This window comes from Cupressus sempervirens, chromosome 4 (genome assembly GCF_028749045.1).
Source record: "Cupressus sempervirens isolate cs-2001-9-10 chromosome 4, ASM2874904v1, whole genome shotgun sequence".
NCBI classification, from domain to species: Eukaryota; Viridiplantae; Streptophyta; class Pinopsida; order Cupressales; family Cupressaceae; genus Cupressus; species Cupressus sempervirens.
Genome location: NC_143121.1, coordinates 657,111,158 through 657,134,052, shown reverse-complemented (window position 1 = coordinate 657,134,052; position 22,895 = coordinate 657,111,158). Strand labels below are relative to the sequence as shown.

Sequence of the window (22,895 nt, the reverse complement as noted above, 5' to 3'; positions counted from 1 at the left end):
TCTTCTTTGAAAGGAATTGTTTTTATCATCAAAACCTTGTAATTTATTTAATAGATCAAAAATCTTTTCTATTTGATGACAGGTTAGTTGGATAACAGATATACACATAGCAGTGATATCTTCATTTCTTTCTGTCTATTTTTGTACAATGGATCTAAATGCAACTTCATTTCCTTTTAACTCATCTAATAGCTACAATTCTTGCTATTAAATCAAAAAATGATGGCCATTCAATTTTTTCCATTAAATACATGATACCCTACCTCAATTTTTCTTCATATTGATTATTAGGTTCTACATGCAATGCACATAACTTATTTTTCTCCTCTTCAAAATCCTCTACAATACAGAATCGAGGCCTTTTTGGAGTATCTGGTATCTCAATAATTGGTGTTGATTTAAAAGGTTGAACAGGTGGCCATGGGGGGTATGCAATCCTAGGTTTACTAGACTCTCCTAATTTTCTCTTCTTGAGAATCTTCTCCATTTGAGTCACTTTATTTTCTAATGATTGTATTTGCGCACCCCTCTCCTCATCTACTTTCAAAAATTCTTCAAACCTAGCATTGAGTTGAGAAAATCTATCTTCCTCTTAGCCAAGCACCATGCTACCAAATTTTAGCATTTCTGATGCCATTCTCATTATTTTTTTACTACCTACTTCACCAGCCCTAAAAACTGTGAATGCACTAGTATGCTCTATAGTGGAAATTTCCTACATCTTGATCTTATCCCTTTTTTCAATAGACCAAATAATAAGGGTCTGATGATCATCACTAAATTTGACTCCTCTATGAGCCTATAATACCTCTTCTCCTTATTGTAGTCTTGCGCCAATCGTTGATCTCAAAAAATCAATGGTGACACTAATTATATCCTATAGACCTTCTGAGTTAAGAATTTAGATGTCACCATGGACACATGTCTGCATGGAACATTCCTACTTTCCTTAAACTTCACTCAAGTTCTTAATGTGGGCAAGCACCCTTTGTTGATCAAGACAAGATCAACGGTGTAAGAAAAACTTTGCACTTTATGGTTCCTCCATCTACTTGGGCCAATGAAATGACTACTTTCAACCCTCTTGCTCTGACCAATCTGACTACTGCATTAATTTCTAAAACTTTTCATGCCCGTAAATAAGTACTTCCAACTAAGCAGATGTGGCATATAGCATGGCATAACTCAGTTCTTTGTCCTTAGTTGGCCCCACTATGACACACGACATAAAGGAGCATACTTTCATTCCTTATTTATTGAGCAGTTCCTCATTGTGGGCTTGTGCTAGCCCTTGATATCTGAAGGATCTATGGTAGACAAAAGTTTGACCATAACTAGCAGACAAACCTCTTTAATGGCACAACTGGTAGCATGTGTTAGCAATTGCTTTATAGCTTGGCATGCCATAGCACACACTAAGTATTCCTAACCCCACCTTTCTATGTATCCAAAAACTACTTGCCGACTTTATTTAAAAACCTTGCATCTCAAAATTACGGGAATGTGATACCCATTGATTTGAACAAGATCAATAGTCACACAAAATTCATAGCACATTGGGCATTTCTCACTAAAATAATCAAGTCAAACAAAACATGGTAAATAATTTTTTAAATGAGATTTTAATAAAGTCATGTTCACGTAAGCCCAACCTTAGGATAAAATCATATGCCTTAAAAATCATTTTTCTGAAAAAATATTTATGAAGCTTTTCAAAACTGGGGTAAAATAAAATAGGGCACTAGGGTTTCTAAAGATTTCTCTAAAGACAAACCTTGAGAATTTAATAGAATTTCAATGACACAGAGACCAGTCTATGAACTAGGGTAGTTTAAGGATTTAAAAAATACAAGGAACAAAACCCTAATTTGCAAGATACAAAGACTCAAATGATTTTTCACTAAATTTTTCCAAAATTTCTGGATTGTGAAAAATTAGACCAACATAAGTCATATAGGGAAAAATGAGGAGGATTACTAGATTTTAATGGTAATCATTTATTTAAGATGAATAACCAAAATTCAAACTTGTTGTGATTGTTGAGATATGAATTACATGGATTTGGTGCCAACAATAGAATATGAAGGAAATGATGATTCTCACAGGGTTTCTGAAGTCTCGTGTAGATAAATGGTCATCAAGTGTTCTAAGAGGTGCCATGGGATCAAGATCATCACTATGAAAGATTCCACACATCCATACCATGTTGCATATTAGATATTTTTATTTTTATTCATATTTTCTTTCTATTGTGTGACTATTGCACTACCAAAATTGAGGAATGATAGAAAAATATATATGTAATTTCTTTTGATAATGAAAAGGTTGGCAAACTTGATAGTGAACTGGTCTTGTAGATCCATCTACCTACATTTTTTGTTAAGGTTTTTTTTGTTCCACTTAGTTTTAAAGTAGTTTCTACATGAAGTGTTGAGAGAAAATTGTGTGTGACTTTGTTATCTCCTTTTGAATTCCATTTCACCATGTGTTAGCAGTATAAGTAATTCCATTTACTATCCATATATAATTTTGTTTCTTCTATCCCTCTTATTGTTTTTCTTTGTTAGTGTTAACAATCATGATTGCATAAGTAGAGATAGATTGTAGTTAGAAGCTACATAGAAGTGCTACAAGATAATTCATGAGAAACATTCAATTGGGGGTTGTGAGTTATCCAAATCTACTTTTCTTGGGTTTTTTGTGTCTACAAGCAATTTGATTAGCGTTTACTACTCTCAGGTTAAGATCTTATTTTGTCATAAATTTTTGATCAAATAAAGACATCAATTCATTGTATTGTTGACAACTGGCTAATAGTTATATGTAATTATTGTCATTTATGGCAACACATGATGTCCATGTTCACAAGAACTTCAAAAATAAAGATACTTAATATTTGGTAATTAGAAAATTGTCTAAGTATAGAATTTAGTTTACAACAATATATTGTTTTGTTTATAACTTGTTGCTAATGTCATATTATGACTAGAGAAGTTACATGGAGATAGTATACATGTTGATGATGATGTGTATAACCTTGGAAGTCAATACAAACTGTACAAAACTTATATATTTGTGTTTTGATGAAATAGGACAAAAAAATTGAAGGAAAGAATTATTTTATTTACAAAATACATACTTGTCCAATTAGGGCCGACATCCTAGAAGTTTATTCTAAGTTGGAAAAGTGGTTCATGGTCTTAGCTGACACAATCATAATTTATGAAAAAGCATGGTATTCGTGCAAAGGATATTTTGTGATAAGAAGGGTGTAATGTGAAAAGTGAAAGTGTAAGTGCAAATGTGAATTGTAAGATTTTGATTATATGTAAACTTTTATGAAAGAGATATATGTGAAGTTTTATATGAGCTATTTGATGATCTAAGATCAAGCTAAAGATCAAAGATTAGTCAAGGAAGAAGATATAGTACCTATTCCAAAAGTCTAATTACCTGTTTGGGTAGTGAGCTCTTCTTGTAATTTGAAGTGCATGTCTGGGAAGTAGTCTCATCATACATATACTATACCACAACTCCTAATAGGGTTGAAATCTCCCAACAGGGATTCAAAGTCTCCTAACAGGAACTACTTATACTTAATTTTCTCATTGCCTCCTAACAGAGTCCATTCTCTAATAAGGAACTTATATATCAGTATATTATCTAGTGGGTATCATCCCCATCAGGGTTTTCCCTTGCCCAGGGTTTCCCTAGTTAACAAAATATGGTATTATGAGTTATCTTTGTGCATTATTACTATTACAATTCAGCATTACTTTATTGCTTTCTTATACATGGTTTAAAGTAAGTAATAATATCTAGTTGGTGACTCAAGTTTGTAGATTACTAATTCTCCACCTCACCCCCCTCCCCCACCCCTATTAGTAATCCTTATTTGTAACAATTGGTATCAGAGCTAAGTTACTTTGTAGAGGCTTAACAACTTAAATAAGATCCCTATGGATATGGAATAGTTGATGAAGAACCTTGAAGAAGCTCTTGAATAAATTGATCTCCTTATTGAAGAAAGAGATAAGCTAAAGGATAGATATGAAGAGTCCAAAGTATACATTGGTCAATTGAAGGAAAAGATTGAACATCTCAAATCCAAGCCTGAATCTACTGAGTCTAGAACTAATGATGATGATTATTCAAAATTGAAGAGAGAGTACAAGATCTTGAAGCATGAATTGAAGATTACAAATCTAAAGTTGACTTTAAGAAATGATCCTAGAAAATTTGAATTTGATTTGAAGACTAAAAATGCAGATCAGAGAGCAATTTTGGCAAAGAAAACATTTGAGTTTGTAACATTGAAAGAAGACCATGAAGAACTCCATAAGTATAGTAATATTGTGAAAGGTGAATTGAAATTGTGCAAGCAACAACTTGAGAAGCTTTATTCTAGTAGAGAAAAGCTTAATGATTCAATATCAATATAGAGACCTACTTATGATAAGACTAATCTTGGTTATCTAATTAACATGTCTGCAAATAGATTTGAGACTAGATTAGATCCAAAATAAAAAGAAAAATTTGATGATAAGATTGAATCTAGTCAATCTTCTAATAAACCTAAAGAAATTGAGAAAAAAAAGGAATTTTCAATCTTGGATGAATCAAAGCAAGTGGAATCTCCTAAGGAAACTAGATATGAATATAGAGGTAAGTGTTTCTTATGTAATGAAATAGGTCATATGAAAAGAGACTATACTAATAACTCATTTAATCATGTTAATGACTTTTATTATCATAATTGTCATGGTATGGGTTATAATGCAATTGATTGTAGGAAACCTAAGTATGATAATGATAGAAGTTACAGTAGAATGTCTAGAAATACTAACCCTATAGATAGAAGAAGATCTAATGAAAGAAAATTTAGAGAAGGAAGATCTTATGAAGACAAAAGATAGATTGTGTGTTATAAGTGTAGTAACTTAGGACACATTGCTCAGAATTGCCATGCACTTGATGATCAGCAAAATTATAGGAGTAGAGCACTAGTATGTTAGTTATAAAAAAACTTTGGACACATAAAAAAGTACTACAAAATGGATAGAAAGTTTAGAGATAGAAGGAACAATGGAAGAAACCTCAGGAATAGAAGGAATAATAGAAGAAACTATGAAAGGAACTCCAAAACTAACAAAGACAATGGAGAACACAGAAGCATTGTTAGTAAACTTTGAGCAGAACTTATTAAAGAATTTGTGAAAGGAGTGGATATCTCAAAAGAAAATCTAGATGATGACGAGATAGGAAGATTGAAGTTATTTGTTGAGTTTCATTCAATTAAGTTGACTTAAGCTTGTTCATAGCATCAAAATTTGAGAACTTCATTCAGAGATTGAATTAGAGGTAGTGAAGTTGGGAAAACATGTATCAAGTTAAGTTTATATGGTACCTAAGCTCTCTTGTAATTTGGAGTTCATCTAAACAAGTTATGAAGGAATTCAGAGTTATTGGTATTATAGTAAAGGCTAATTCTATAGAAAAACATGGAAAGTATGTTTTTATAGAGAATTTTGTGATGCAAAGTTTAGTAGAGGTTTGTCATGATGAAAGGAGGATATAGTAAACCTTGGGTGACATCTAAAGATCAAATAGATGATCTTGAACAATTATTTGATTACAGAACGTAATTGATATCTTTTTCGTATTTACAAAGTATGCAATTAATGAAATTTCAAGTTGATGGAATAAATGGAGTACAAAATTGATTTTCACTTCATTGCAAACACATCCAAAGTGAAGAACATTTAGAAGTGACTTGTTAGACTGATTTTGAAGCAAACCCTATTTTTAGAAAGAGTTATTTTATCATTAATCCACAAATTTGTTCAATAAAAGTTCATAATTGATATAATCATTGATATGTCAGTAGTGCACAATGTTTAGAATGAAGATAGACCTAAGTTAAAGATTGTTTCCATAAAACCTACTGAAGGAAACTCTAACTCAACATTTTGTATCACTCTAAAGAATGTAGTATATCTTGAAGATGTAGGAAGTTATTTAAAGAGCATGTTTGAATTGATTGGTACTGAATTCATGAACAAAGATATGGAATTAGTTTTCAATCATGACATGACTATGAAGCCTGGATTTGAACATCTAATGGAATTCAACTTGTTTAAATATCACTTCTATCATGAGTTGGACATAGATCATATTGAGTAGGATGCATGATGGTAAATTATGGATGCAAGACAATGTAGTTTATATTTTTGCTAACCTTATTCATGAAGTAACTGGTCTAAGTAAATAAGGTAGTGTACCTATAGGTGAGAAATTGATCAAGAGGAAAGTTCAAAGTTATACTAAATCAGTATATAATGGAAAGACTATGGTGATCAGCACCATTAAGCAAGATGATGTGAGATTTTTAAGTAAAATTATTGCTTTTTTTTTTGTGCAAGCTCAAAGGTTGATGAACTTTCAATAGGATGCATTTTTGTAGCATATAAGATATGTATAGGGAAAGAACAAGTGAATCTTAGTGAAATACTGAGAATGCAACTATTAGAAACCTAGAAAAGATCAAAAGGACAAAGAATGGTGTGTTTAGATTCTAGTCATTGATCAATCACATATCCTTTCATGTACTCAAAAGATTTCCTTACTTATCAATTATAGACATAATGAGTAGTGACAAATACACAATGGAGAAGATTATAGAGGTATGTAGAATGCACCCTACAAATAAGATATTAGATAGTGGCAACCTGATAATGAAGACATTTTAGAATGAAATGAAACAGAGATTTTGAATTGCACTTGCAATTGTGGACATATTTTAAGGAAGACATGTGTATTTTAGTTGATACAAATCATACCTATGTTCAAGCAGTGGAACCTCAGGAACAATTTCTTGATCCCTTGAGCTATGAATTATGTGGTCATATAGTAGTTGGATTTATTGATTTGTTTTTGAATTTAGATAGAGACAAAGTAAAGTATAGATTTGGTACATATGATGAGATCACACAGTCAACTCATCAAGAAACCTTGGAGAAGGCATCACACAAGAAATTAGAATCTATAATGAAGAAAGCACTATCATAGGCTAGAATGATAGAGAGTGAATCTAAGTCTATAAGACAAATGATGAAGAAAGGTATACTAAACATTCAACCTTTTTCAGTATTAGTTGTTGAGACATCTTTAAACATAAGCATTCCATATGTAGTAGTGTATGATGTTCATCCTAGTGAGCCGAAGAGAAAGTTTAAAAGATTGGTGGAAGTAGTGTCTACTAAGACAAAGAGAGTCAAACAATAGGCCACCAAACTAGGAAAGAGATAGAAAACATTGTTGACAATTGATTCCATTGATGAAGAAGATGAGGAATAAGAAACTTTAAAAATAGAATAAGTGACGCCATCTAAGCAAGCAGTAGGCAAAGCTCGACAACCTTGGAAGCCAAAGATAGAAAAGATCAATACAACTATTGCTAATGAAGGTAAGTTTGTTCAGGTGAAAAAGTTTTATGATTTGTATAAAAGTTTTGAGAAACATCAGATAGATATATCTGTTTTGAGATATATCATAAAAAACAATCTAAAAGTGATGGATCTTGAGAGCATTATTAACTAGAAATTCTATGAGAGACTTATTTAGAAGAAGGCTCCTGCAAGGAAAGAATATCTAGAACTTTAGAAATCTATTCTTAAATTTATTTGTAAGACTAATGTTGAAGATACAATCAAAATATTGTTAAATAACCTTGCACCATACTTGAGGAATAAATTGAGACCATTTATATTTATGGTTGGTGAAAAGGATAAGCTAAGCAGTGAGGTTGCAACAACAATTAGTCAAATGCTGATAGAGTCAAAGGTAGTATCTACTACAACACCAAGAAACTTGGAAGTGTCAACTAGTAGTGACACTATGCAAATTGATCAAACCAATGTTACCATTAACATTGATGCTACCAATCCATTTGGTGGTTTTGAACCTAATGAACCAAACATTGAGGATATTGAGGATAAGTTGAGATAGATTGAAGAAGAGAAAAAGCTTCTTGAAGAAGAAAAGAAGAAGATAGAGGAAGCCAAGTAGAAATTGCTTGAGGAAGAAAAAAAAAGAATGGAAGAAGAAGAAAAGAGAATGATTACAAAAGAAGAGATGAAAAATAAAACTGAGGAAGATGAAAAGTAGAGATTAGAAGAGAAGAGAGAAAGAGAGGAGAAGGAAAAGAAAGAAGAAGAAGAGAAAAGAAGTAGCAAAGAAATAGAGGGAGGATGATATTAAACCATCTAGTTCATCCACTCCACTCTCTCTTTCCAATTTATTTACTGATGATAATGATCAAACATATTTGATCTCATCCCTATCCAAACTTGTACAAAAGAACAAGATAGTGAAAATTTTACAGAAAAATTTAATGGAAGTGACTAATAGACTGCACTGTACTTTGGAAATTTAGCACACTGAACTAGATCCTAAACAGAGAGAAAAAGTACCATTGAAATCATTTGATGAAGAGTTTGCAAATTTATTGAATGTTGCAGAGGCGAAGTCTCAGATTTCCCATGATGCTAACTTGTTTAGCACCATCTATCAAAATATCAAGAATGACTTGGTTAGTCTTGATACTTGTATAAAAGAACTTTGGAAATGCCTACAAGATGGGAAAACTTTGTATGTTAAGTGTACCTTATCATATAAACTAACTAAAGACATTGATAGTCAGATAGAAGAAAACATGAGTGAGCCAGAAGCTTTATCCAACTAGATCTAGCATCCATCTTACAAAATAAGTGATTTTGAAAGACAAGTGTCCAGTTTTCATAGTGACATTAGGAAATTAGAACTTTGGAAGGAACAAATCTTGAAGAGGATATCAAATTTTAGAGAATCTACTGCTCTGAAATTATATTTTGTTGAGAAATAGTTAGAGGAATGTGTCAAGGCAAAGGACACATATTCCAACTTTGTGTATTCAAATCTTAATGCAGTTGAGATTGCATCATATGCTTTATATAAAATTCTCACCTTAGTTGAGTCTACCAAAGAGAAATGAACTAAGGGTATGGATAGCCTAAAGGCCAATTTTGATGATTGCATGAAGATCATATCAGTGTAAGGAAAGACGTCATTTTTGGATAGTTTTTGGATAGATCTTGACATTTTGACCTATGTCATTGATGTCAAAGGGGAAAAGATACAATGTGAAAATTTTAAATTAGGTATAGAGAAGATAAAAGTGTAAAGTATATTGTAAGGGGGAGCATATATATTTAAAGATGAAAAAATTGTAATAGATGCAATATGTTATTTATTTTTGTTTTGTCATTTGGCCAATTTTCCCTATTTTGTTGCCATCAATGCCAAATGGGGAGATTGTTGACAATTGGCTAATAGTGATATGTAATTGTTGTCACTTATGATAACACATGATGTACATGTTCACAAGAAACCATGGAAATAAAGATACTTAGTGTTTGGTAATCAAAAAATTGTTTAAGTATAGAATTTGGTTTACAACAGTATATTATTTTATTTATAACTTGTTGTTGATGTTATATTATGTTGGAGATAGTATACATGTTGGAAATGACATGTACAACCTCAGAGTCAATAGGGACTATACAAAAAAAAAAAATCAGTGTTTTGATGAAACAAGACTGCAGAATTGAAGGAAAGAATTATTTTGTTTACAAAATAATTACTTTTCCAATTAGGGCCAACACCCTAGATGTTTACTCTAAGTTGGAACAGTGGTTTGTGGTCTTAGTAGACCCAGTAGAAATTTGTAAAAAAGCATGGTATTTAAGCAAAGGACATTTTGTGATAAGAAGGGTGTAATGTGAAAAGTGAGTGTATGTGCAAATATGAATTGTAAGATTATGATTATATGCAAACTTTTGTGAAAGTGATCAATGTGAAGTTTTATATGAGCTATTTGATGACCCAAGATTGAGCTAAAGATCACAAATAAGTCAAGGAAGAAGATATAGTACCTATTTCAAAAGTTTGGTACTTGTTTGGGCAATGAGCTCTTCTTGTAATTGGAAGTGCATGTTTGGGCAGTGGGCTCATCTTGCATCTATTGTACCACAACTCTTAATTGGCTTGGAATCTCCTAATAGGGATTCAAAGTCTCCTAATAGGGACTACTTATACTAAATTTTCTCATTGACTCCTAATAGGGTCTATCCTCAAACAAAGAACTTATATATCAATATATTATCTAGTGGGTATCATCCCCACTAGGGTTTTCCCTTGGCCAAGGTTTCCCTAGTTAACAAAATATGGTGTTATGAGTTATCTTTATGCATTGTTTCTATTACTATTTATCATTACTTTATTACTTTGTTATGCATGGTTTAAAGTAAGTAATAATATCCAGTTGGTGACTAAATTTTATAGATTACTAATTCACCCCCCCACTTAGTAATCCCTATTTCTAACATGTATATCATTTCAAATGAAAAGGAGTTCTACCTTCTAATTTAGAGGATAGTGATATAAAACATACATTGACCCATTTATTGGTGACATCCTTTTGTCTCTCCAAAACACTGGGCATTAAAAAGAGTTAGGTTATAAACTATAATAGGAGAAAAAACTATTAACCAACACTCACCCTCTCCCAACCCCCACCTCTCTCTCTCTCTCTCTCTCTCTCCCTCTCACACACACACACACACACACACACACACACACACACACACACACACACTCACACACACACACACACACACACACACACATCTCCTACTCTCTCCCCATCCTCCACTCTCTCTCACTCTCTACATTGTCTCCTTCCATCTCTATTGAAATTCAGCCTTACAAATTACATGTGCACTATAGTGCGCATGTGCTATAGTGCATGCATGCTATATAAGTTAGAATTTTAAAATTCTTTAAATAGCATGAGCATGCTATAGTGTACATGTGATATTTAAATATTTGTATTCTACCAAGCCTAAGGATTGGATTTTCCTTGGGAATCTAACCCAAAGGTTTCGAGTCTCTAAACTGGTTTGAGATGTCTTTTTCAACAAGTATACAAAAAATGATTGATTTTCTTGTGTTGTCTCTTCAAGATTTCTCATGGTCGAGCATCGATAAAATTAGGTTACATGATATTGTAGATCTCTATGTTAGTTATATAACCCATATAATTTATTTTGAATTTGAACCTTTTCAAGCCTTTCAACTATAATTTATTTTGAATGTATGTCCATTTTCTCTCAAAAATCAACATGTAATAATTAAGGTGTATATTTTAATTCATTCATCGAATTTCACAACTTAGTTTTTTAAAAACCAGGCTCCATTCTACACACTTTAAAAAAGAAGAAGTTTATATTTTATACAAGTTTTCAATCATTTTTAGAGGGAGCACATAGGTATTTCACTTTTTTGGATGTGTCCAATTAAAAAATTCATTAAAAAAAATACATAAAATTTTTGATCAAATAAGTAAGATTGACAAATGAGTGTCAACACACTTAACCATTTTCACTATACATGCCGAGTATACAATGGAAGCTGAGATAGAACTCCAACACATGCTGAGTTACAGATAGTGCTGAGTAGACCAGAAGATAGTATGTGTCGAGAAAGTCACAATAGGTACCAAGTAGATGAGACCAATATGTGTCGAGTAACTCAGGATCCAACAAGAGTCAAGCATTATGAAGTTAATAGGACCCAAGTGATTCAGGAATTAGTAGAAGCCAAGCAATACCGAAAACTAATAGGTGCTAAGTGACATAGTAATTCTACAGTAGTCGAGTAATGCAAGAATTCTATAGGAGCTAAGTAACATAGGAAACATAGTGGATGTCAAGCAATCTAGAATAGATGGTGTCGAGCATCAGTATTACTTCATGTGTCGAGAAATGTAGGATTAGCATAAGAGTTTGTGCCAATACAAACTATGATGTGAAATGGTTATGCATGACTCATGACAGGATAAAAGGATAATATCAAATCCTCCCAACCACCCATGTGATCCTCATGTAGCCAATAAGAAAATTGGAGACTGCCAATGGGTGAATTTCAAGGGTTTGAGCAAGAACATTTGAATCAAGGATGCATAACAAACTACTAATCCTTATAAGGGAGTCTTAATGGCATTGAACAGATTAAGAAGAAGTAAAAATAGAGCCTATTATTGAGGTCATTGCAAAACATTGGTGTCAAAGATTTAGTGGAAAGGACAACATTTACACATCTAGTTGATCAAAACAAATCAAGGAATACAATTAGTAGATCAGATCTAGCAGAGATCAATGATAGAAGAGCAGATCAAGTACTTGGGATCAGCATTAGAGATTGCATTAGATCAGGTGTATTATTCTAATACTCTCTCACAATTGTATTAGGAATTTGGAAATCCTATTGATTTAGGTGGGTTTAATAGCCCTATGTAAATCCTTTAATAGGGTGGCATTCTAAATTGAATGTTCTTAAGTCCTCTAACAAGGCACATTCCTAAAAAGGTGTAGAAATCCTTTAACAGGGTCACATTTAATAGTGTGTTGTAGCCTTTAATAGGGCAAACCATCAGAAGTGGTTGAAATAAATTACTGCAGTAATTTTGTGGATATCATCCCCACCCCAGTTTTACCTTCTTATTCCTGGAGGGTTTTTGGGTTATCAAAATCTCAAGTGTTATGTGGTGATGCATGTTTTCTTCTCATGATTGTTAAATGTTTTTATGCATGCATGTTAATTTTAGTTATATTTTATTAAAGATTTAAAAGTGGATAAAAAGGCTAGTACTTCTAATTCACACCCCCCCCCCCCCCCTGACCCCCCCTCTCCCCCCCTCTCATAAGCACTCTTCCCATTAAGAAATTTCCAACAATTGGTATCAAAGCCAAAGTTCTCTCAAAAAGAAGCCTAATAGCTTGGAGGAAAAGATCTGAAGATGGAAGTCTTCAAACTTGGGAAGATCATTGAGAACCAGGTGATAGATGTGCATCTCACTCTACACAAGGTAGAGGAAGCTAAAGAGGAATTAAGAAAATCATTAAAAAGAAGGAAGGAAATAGCTATAGCCAAAAATGATATTCACTAAAAGGAGATTGACGCCACACAAGTATTTTCCAAAGAAGATTCCAAAGAATTTGATGCAGCAATAGCAAAATTGATGGAGAGAAATAGAGTTCAAGTAGAAGAGATAAGAACTCTTAAGATAAAGCATGAATCATAGGCCATGATGCTATGTGAAATCACTGAGCAAAAGAAAAGACTAGTTGAGGATAGATTCATGATGGAAGATGACAAAATAAATCTTTCAAATAGACTTGAAGAAAAATATACTGAATTAACAAGAATCTCAAACATGCAGATGGATACACTTGCCTAACTGATAAACCTTCTTCATGAACTCAATATGAAAGATATTGAGATCTCTAATTTGAGGATATAGAATGAATAACTATAGAATGAATTGAACAAAGAAAAAGAAATAGCAGAGAATCTCAACAAGTCAAGTGAAGCTATCAAGTACTTTGAACAGTTGCTAAAATCCCCAAGATCAGCCCATGATACATTAGGACTTGGATACACCAGCACTAAAGTTGGTGAATCATCAAAGAGTGTTGAGAAAAGAAGTGACAAAGGTAAGGATTCTAAACCCGCTTGTCATTACTGTAATAAAAAGGGGCATACTGCTAATGTTTGTAGGAGTAGAAGGATCAATCAGCCAAACACACCCATAAGCAAGGGTTACTATCACAAGTGCAACATGTAAGGACATATGACACAAGATTGCAGGTCTAAAGCCGCAAGGACACAAAGATTTGATGGACACTACCATAATTGCAAGAAGTATGGACATAGAGCCTTTGAATGTAGATCAAAGCCTATGTGGACACCAAATCAGCATGTAAGAAGGGACAACTATGTACACCATTACAATTGGGACTACAATACAAGGCAAAGTTGTCTCTATTGTCAAGAGAATGGACATATACCCTAGAATTGCATAAGAACACATTTCAAGGGGATGTATAAAAGATGGTTGAACCAAACTACTTGCTTCAGTTGCTTGAAAACTAGACATGTCAACAAGAATTTTCCAACAAAGGCCAAGGCACCCAAGACTAAAGTAAATATGGGCAAAGAAAAAGTTGATGAGGAACACATTAGAATAGAAATGAAGAAGACATGGCAGAAAAAGGATGGATCAAGTATATCCAATGGAAGGGTCACTTTACTCATGAGGTCAAGTGATCATTTCTCATCCAACTAATCACAAGATGAGCCTATGGGGCTAATACATATAAGGAAGAATCATACATCAGCCCTAAACCATGATGAAGTGCTGCAAAGTATAAATTTACATGAGATAAGATGCTAAGACAAAACATGAATGATGATGTCGAGCTATCTTTGGTTGCCGAGTGAAACTGCTTTGGATGCCGAGTCAAGAAGTCAAGTAGAAGCCGAGTAAAAATTCCAATGGTGGCCAAGTTATTAATAAAGTTAGTAGATGTCGAGTGAGAATAGTTATCGAGTGGATGTTGAGTTGAAAAACCTTTAGAAGCTGAGTGATACGTGAAGATACAAGAATGCATTAAATGCAAGGTTTTTGAGTCACTTTAAGGTGAAAATCAATTCATTTTGAGCCATTCAAATGAAGAGTGATTACCAGGAGCATGACTAAGAGATTTTCAAGCATTCAACCAGTGATTTGTAGTGATTCAGCATCTACCCAAGCAATTTAAGCGTTTAACCAGGTATTTCCTTCAGGTGTCAAGTTGTACAGTTTGTGAAGTTTATTTTAAATGTCAAACCCTAGTTCAGTTAAAGATGGTTTCTGGTTCAAAGATGACCCAAGGGAAAGTGAGCCATGAGATTCAACTTCTCAGTAAGGAGGTTAAGCAACCTAAGTTTAGGCCCATACCAGAAGTTGCATATAAAAACGATCCCACTGGTGCCCCATCTGCCATCCCTGAAAAATTTGTTATGGTTTAGGATGTGCGAAAGTGTTACAATTGCAAAATAGGAGCCATAGGAGACTTGGAAATCTTTAATGCCTTTGACAAAATCTATGATAATGGTATATTGAAGGATGAATTTTCAATCATAGAGAAGAAGGGTTTAACCAAAGTCCTAGTTTTTCCAATTGTATTCAAAACTGAGTGGATACGCGTAATACTTAGTAGAATTCATGATGGATCATTCTAGTTAGAGAAAACACCAGTTAAATTTACCAAGAAGATGGTTCATAGAGTTATAGGATTTCCAACCCTAGATCAGCCAAAGACACTAAGAAGTGAAAAGAAGGAAACAATAGAAAAGAACACAAGTGCAAAATGGAGTAATAGGGGAATGAAAATTGACACAGTAAAAGACCCCTTATTAGATTTTGTTGTGAGGATCACATCACACAAATTTTATCAGTCCGACAAATTGAATAGCGTGCCTTGTATAGCTGTTGATGCTGCATACAAACTGATAAAGAAGGATCATACATATGACCTTGCAGAGCTCATGTTGCAGCAGATTAATGAAAATCTTGGAGCTATTAGAAAGTCCAAGGGAGCACAATGTAAATTTGGGTCAGTGCCAGTTTGTATGTTTTTCTATGTGATGAAGGAATTCCCTTCATTTGGCAAAGTCAACTAGAGTCAGGATAAAACTATTGTTGATCAATTAATGATTTTATTGCACAAATGGGAGATAGATTTAATGATCAAATGTCTATCTATTTTGATGATTTCAAGAATGCAATGAAGAAAAGAATGAGGATACCAGTTTCACTGGTAAAAAAAGCATGTAAATGATATATGCTTTTTGGTTGACATTGATTATACCTACATCCAAGCAGTTCTTCCAAGAGTAAGATGGCTTAGACCATTGGGATATGAGCTTGATGTTGACCAAGCCTTAGCAGTAATCACAGCACTACTTGCAAAAGAAATGGACAAAACTGCCAAGGCATTTGGAACTTATGACATTGTTAGCTCAAGAGTTGTTACAGAACTCAAGATAGCCATAGCAGTCAAGAAGAAGGACAAGCTAGTGAAAAAGATAAAGAAGAAATTTGGTGTTGAGGCAACAAGTGCAGCAAGAGAAACTGAAGAGATTAGTGATGATGAAGAAGAAGGTGATCATGAGAAAGATGAAGATGAGCCAGAACAAGGGCCACTTGAATTGACACAAGGCCAAGGTGAAGACAAAGATGAGAGTGCCGAGGAAGAAGAATCCAAGGAAGCACCCATCAAAGGGAAGGTCATCAAAAGGAAGGAAAAGACACCTCCTACTTCTCAGCCTAAATCAAAGAAAGCTACCATGCAAACACCCAAGAAGCCAACAAACAGAGCTACAAGAAGGGCCTCTAAACAAAAGGCCAAAGAGGAAGCCACAAAGAAGAAGAAGACAGCCAAGAAGGCATAGGAAGAGCCAAGGAAAAGGAAAAGATATGTGGCTCAACATGATACTAATGAGGAAGATTAGTCTGAAAAGGTAAGTCATCCTCCTAAGTCTTCAGTTGATACATTATGTGAAAAGATCAAGAATGGAGACTTAAGTCAAATGAAAAAGATTGATTTCAATAAGTTCACCAAAGAGGAACAAAATAGAATAGAAGAATTAGTCTATGCATTAATTGCACAGTTCAAGTATACACCTCTTGAACTAGATGGATAATTGCCAAAGCAATTGTCTAAAATTGTAGAAGACAGATGGCATTTCTATTTGAAAATGGAGAAGGAGATGAGAGAATCAACCCTAGCAAGCATACTGCCTAATTTGACAAGGGAGAAGATAACTAAAGTATTCAAAAGGCATAACACTAGGTTTACACCTAAGTATAGGGCATTCTCCATTCTCCAAAACAAAATTGAAGAAGTTGTACAGAGAACCACAAGAGCGTGGAAGAATTTATATAAGAAAACTGAAGATTTCCTTGAAGAGGAATACAAAGAAGAAGCTATTGCTAAGCCAGAAGAGAGAAGAAAGAGGAGAGAAGAGAAGAAAAATGTAGAGAAAAGGGTTGAAGAAGAGGAAAACAAGGAAGAAAAAGAGGAGGAAGGAAAAGATGAAGACAAAGATACTAATGAGCAACAAAGTGTGCAAGACACACAACTTCCACCTCCTAGTCCTCCTCACTCTACTACTACCACACCTGCAAAAATCATAAAGATTAAGGATGTTGACACCTCAAGTCAAAACATCAATCCATTAACTGCAGAGGATCTCACTAAGATCCTTGACCAAACAACTCTTCAAGCACAGTTGTGTATAAGTCCCATATTGGTCAGTGTAGATGATCTCCAAAAGTCAATAGAAAAACTCAAAGAAACCAAGGTTTCACCACAACAACCACCTCAAATCACTCAAAATACTAGACTTTCATTTCTACCACCTCCATCACCACCAACAATAGCCATGCAAGCTCATTAGGAGCTGAGTGTAACAAAAGGGGTAGATACAAGTATAATAGTACAAACAATGAGTGCACCCCCAACCACAGTGATACAAGAAGAAGAAGATAAGCAAGAGGAAGATGATAAAGAAGAAACATAGGATAAGGAGGAGTCTATAATACAAACTTTGGTTGAATTTCCAAAAATAGGAACTCCTACCAAACCTGTTCAGCAACTGAGTACTAGCAAGTTGACTTTACAAGTCAATACACCAAGCTCAAGTTCTACTAGGGTAGCCAGGACCATTCATTATGGTATTTTTGAGCTTGATGAAGAAATTAAAATACCCTACTATGATTCAAGCACTTTAACTGAAGAAAAGATGAATGAAATACAAAGTGCATTGGATAAGAGAAGGAGGCAAGAGGCAATGAGAAAAGACTACAAATACAAGCAGGCAATGAATGAGATCAAAGATATATTCATGGATGCCTTCAGCCTACAACCTCCAAATTCAAGTAGGCCAATCCTTGAGCAACTATTTGATATAGTTGACCAAGTAAATAATGAAGACCATGATACAAATGTAAAACTAATGGAATGGTCAAAAAAGAAGTTTTTGGGCAAGGTCAACCAAAAGATAGCTAGTAACATTATTTTGGGACAGGTTGACCTAGCCAAGAAATTGGATCAGGTAAAGATTGTACTAGGGAACATCTTTTCCCTTTATAGAAAATTGTGTGATTTTTCCAGGTTCACACAATAAATAAATTCTAAAATATCGAACCTTGAAAGAAAACTAAAGCTCTCCAGCATGCAACTACCCTAAAATCCTACACATAGTGAGAAGCATTTTGCTCAAACGCTTCACACTCAGAGGGAATTAGCTGCATTATCAGTAGAAGAGGCCACTATTAAAGAAAAGTTGATGCAAATTCAAGCCTCAATTACGCCGCACTTAGAGATATTACATAAGGAGAAAATGTATGCAGAATAGTCCTGAAGAAGGATCCAAATATTTCTACTCATGAAGAACTTGTTGATCTAGCAGTAGAGCTTGCAATCCAACACAAGTCATTAGATATTGCATTGAATAACTAGGATGCAGCTCTCCAAATACTCCTTGAGGTTAATAAAACATTTTTGGCCAAGCTTGGCATTACCATTTAGAATCCTTTGACATAAGTGTCAAAAAGGGGGAGATAATATTCAAAAGGGGAGATAATAAGGGAGAGATATTAAAGGAGGAGAAATAGATATAGCAAGAAGATAAGAAGGCAAGAACAGGATAGAAACAAAGTACATCAGGCACAATGGCACAAGATATTAGAAATGACATGATAAGGCATAATCAACTCAGGGGGAGTCATAAGGTATATTATTGTTCACAATATCTTTTTGAAATTTTGTAAGTGAAGAATAAACACATAAGGATTGGATCATGAATGATTAGTTAAGTGTTTTTGACATTCATGTCAAAGTGGGAGATTGTTGATCAAATAAGTAAGATTGAAAAATGAGTGTCAACAATGGAAGCCGAGCCAGAACTCTAACACATGCTGAGTTACAGATAGTGCTGAGTAGACTAGAAGATAGTATGTGCCGAGCAAGTCACAATAGGTACCGAGCATATGAGACCAATATGTGTCAAGTAACTCAAGATCCAACAGGGACCGAGCATTGCTAAGTTAATAGGAGCTGAGTGATTCAGGAATTAGTAGAGGTCGAGCAATACAGAAAACTAATAGGTTCTGAGTGACACAGTAATTCTACAAGAGCCGAGTAATACAAGAATTCTATAGGAGTCGAGTAATGTAGGAAACACAGTGGATGTCGAGCAATCCAAAACAGATGGTGTCGAGCATCAGTATTACTTCATGTGCCGAGCAATGCAGGATTAGCATAAGAGTTTGTGCCAATACAAACCATGATGTGAAATGGTTATGCATGACTCATGATAGGATAAAAGGATAAGATCAAATCCTCCCAACCACCTATGCGATCCTCATGTAGCCAATCAAAAAATTGGAGACTACATGCAGCTAATGGGTGAATTTCAAGGGTTTGAGCGGGAACATTTGAATCAAGGATGCATAATGAACCACTAATCTTTATAAGGGAGTCTTGACACCATTGAACAATGTGAGAAGAAGGAAAAGAAGATTCTATTATTGAGGTCATTGTAGAACATTGGTGTCAAATATTTAGTGGAAAGGACGGCATTTACACATCCAGTTGATTAGAATAGAACAAGAAACAAAATTAGCAAATCAAATCTAGCAAAGATTGATGATAGAAGTGCAGATCAAGTACCTGAGATTAGCATTAGAGATTGCATTAGATCAGGTGTATTATTCTAATACTCTCTCACAATTGTATTAGGAATTTGGAAATCCTATTGAGTTAGGTAGTTTTAAGAGCCTTATTTAATACTTTAACAGGGTGGCATTCTAAGTTGAATGTTCTTAAGTCCTCTAACAAGGCACACTCCTAACAGGGTGTAGAAATTCTTTAACAGGGTCACATTTAACAGTGTGTTGTAGCCTTTAATAGGGCAAGCCTTTAACAAGGCAAACCATCAGAAGTGGTTGAAATCAATTGCTGCAGTAATTTCATGGGTATCATCCCCACCCCAATTTGACCTTCTTATTCCTAGAGGGTTTATGGGTCGTCAAAATCTCAAGTGTTATGTGGTGATGCATGTTTTCTTCTCATGATTGTTTAATGTTTTTATGCATGCATGTTAATTTCAGTTATATGTTATTAAGGATTTTGAAGTGGATAAAAAGGCTAGTACTTCTAATTCACCCCCCCTCTCAGAAGCACTCTTCTCATTAAGACATTTCCAACAAAAATTACTTGAAAATTATGGGATAAACTACATGGTGTTATATAAATTTTGACCTGAGCGATTAAATAAAATAAAAAATTAAGTTCAAAAGGTAGGGGTGTCACACTTTGTACTATGTTATGCCTTTTCTAAAAAATATTACCACTTCTATGGCCCCCTTTTTCGAGGGCCTAAAACTAAACCATTTTGAAAAAAAATTAGTAGTTTAGAAACTAGATTAAAAGAAATACTACTTTTATTTTTATCATATCTTAACATAACTATATTCATATTCTTGTTGAAGTTCAAAAATTGTTGATTTCAAAAAAAAGTGGCCAGTTATAGCCCCGTTTTGGCACCATAACTTGGTGCACTTACCCCATAGTCAAGAGCTAATTTTATTTCTTCTTTGAAATGTTGAGCTATTCTAAGACACTCGATATTGTGAACCATCAGAAGACATTCAAGAAAATCAATTAGATATAAGTGTGGCACTGTTTCACAAATTACATGCACATGTGGATTCATTTTACAGCAAGGAATGACTAACTCTGTTGGAAATAGTCAAGGCTTGATAAGTTACTAAGAGGGGAGGTTGAATCAATAACTTCAAAAAAATTCTTTAAATTCACCACAAATCCATCTATACTACTGCATCCATTAGTACTAAAAGATAAAACATTCATCACACAAAAGAACGCAATGTTTTGGTGACCCAAAAACCTTCCAAATAGAGAGGAAAATTGGGGTGGGGATGGTACCCAAAAAACTTCACTACTGCATCACAAAGTTGGCCTATTAAGGCTTACATTGACCACTTCTAGTGATCTTCCTTGTTAGGAGCACAAAGGACTACTAGGTCCACCTTGTTAGAAGATTTACAAACATACAATGAAGTATGCACTCAGTTAAGAGATTTATACAAAGACTGTTAAGTCTACCTTTTTAAAGGATTTAGAAACTAATTCACCTATTAGGATGAAGTTGCGGGTCAACTTACAACTAATTACTAATAAGATCCTTTATGAATTGATCACCTTATGCGATAGATATGACTTTTATGCTCATGTATTGACCTTGCTGCAGTCCTTAAACTGCTACTGATAATCCTTCATATGCACTTCTCAAAAAATAATTCATAGTACTTCAAATAAAAATGATATCTTACAATGCATCTTACATATATACATTTCCAATTTACAAAGCTACAAGGTCGGCCAAAATACAAGTGAACAACACATTACAAAGTCGGCCCAATAGTAAATAACTCAAGTTCACTGAACTGACTCGGTGACCTTCTAATACACTGCATCCACTGCATTACACAACATCATCATGCGCTCGATAGAAGTGAAGGCTCAGTCCATACCGATCACTCAATGTAGTTCTAAACTCAGTGACCACAAGTGACTTAGTAGATGTAGTGTCACTCGATAGATACTACATGTTGAGTTTACCTTGCTTCACTCAATAAACACTACTTCTTCCAATGCTCAATTTACACTAAATTTCCATTACAAAAACTTACTGCTCGATAGACACTATGAAGCTCGGTAGACATTGTTGGTCTTCACATTGCTTGTATTCACTCTGTAGCCACTATTCTGCTTGGTGTAAACTATTGAACACTTCGTGGCTTGGTTAACACTAGAATGCTCAGTGAGTATAGGAAACTAAGTTCTAAGCTTGGTAGCTACACTGGTATAGATAAGTGTTATCACTAATGGCAATAATAACTTAATTCCAACATAACTCACATGACATAAAACACCATAGTAAAAAAAAATATCATAACAAAATCATTGAATTTTTCCATGAGATTATTCAGAAAGCTAAAGAATCTCGCATCACTAGTATTTATGAGAGCACAAGCAGTGGAAGCAGGGGAGGAAAGAAAATACCCATCTTTGCTTTGGAGCATTAGTATCTTTTTCCAATCAATTATTTCCTCAAGGCCCTCTAATGCATTGAACATGTTTTCTGGAATACCTTTCTTCAATTGAAATATTGCAAATGAAGTTCACCTACTTTTATAAACATTATTTTTTTCATATTTAAGAATGACTAGTTAATTATAAGAACAAAGATATTTTAGAAAGAAATCTTTAAAAAATAGCATTTAAAATCTCATAATCCATAATCTAAGTGTTTCTCACTTATTCATCAGAGAAGTGCCATAGGGGAGACTCAACTCTAAAGATTCAGCCTTTTCCACCAATGCTGAAAAAATTATCTCAAAATCTAGCGACAAGATTTTCTCTCTTTCTAGTGAGTTTAGATGATCTTCAATGAAATGAACACCTGTACATAAGCCTAAATTTTTTAAGGTCTAGAGGAAAATAATATTAGATATTTAAATTTACTATTAATTTTAACATGTCAATAATAATAATATAATGCAACATAATGTTAACCTTTTTCTAGGTGAGTGTATCTTGTATTCCAAGTGAGAAGAGCAATAGGAGAAGCGAGAGTAGAAAGTAGGAGTACAAAGAAAATGGGAAGTCACACCATCAAGGAAGTAATGGAATGATGACTGGCTTAACATAAGAAATTGAGATACCTAACTATGCCAAATGGGTAATATAAATAGGCTTTTATTTATCAATGAGATGCTGACATCTTGTTTTCAAGTCAAGGCTAGATTGAAAGTATGTTAAATATACACATCCCATATTAATTATTAACATTATGATGTTGAGTTATCAAGTTGAATTTTT

General features: G+C 34.0%; 1 pseudogene; it reads right to left on the bottom strand.

The window, feature by feature from the left end:
• Positions 1-22,659, bottom strand: part of LOC149562959 (taxadiene synthase 1, chloroplastic-like) — a 76,304-nt pseudogene extending 53,645 nt beyond the window's left edge.
• Between the last annotated feature and the right edge of the window lie 236 nt (positions 22,660-22,895).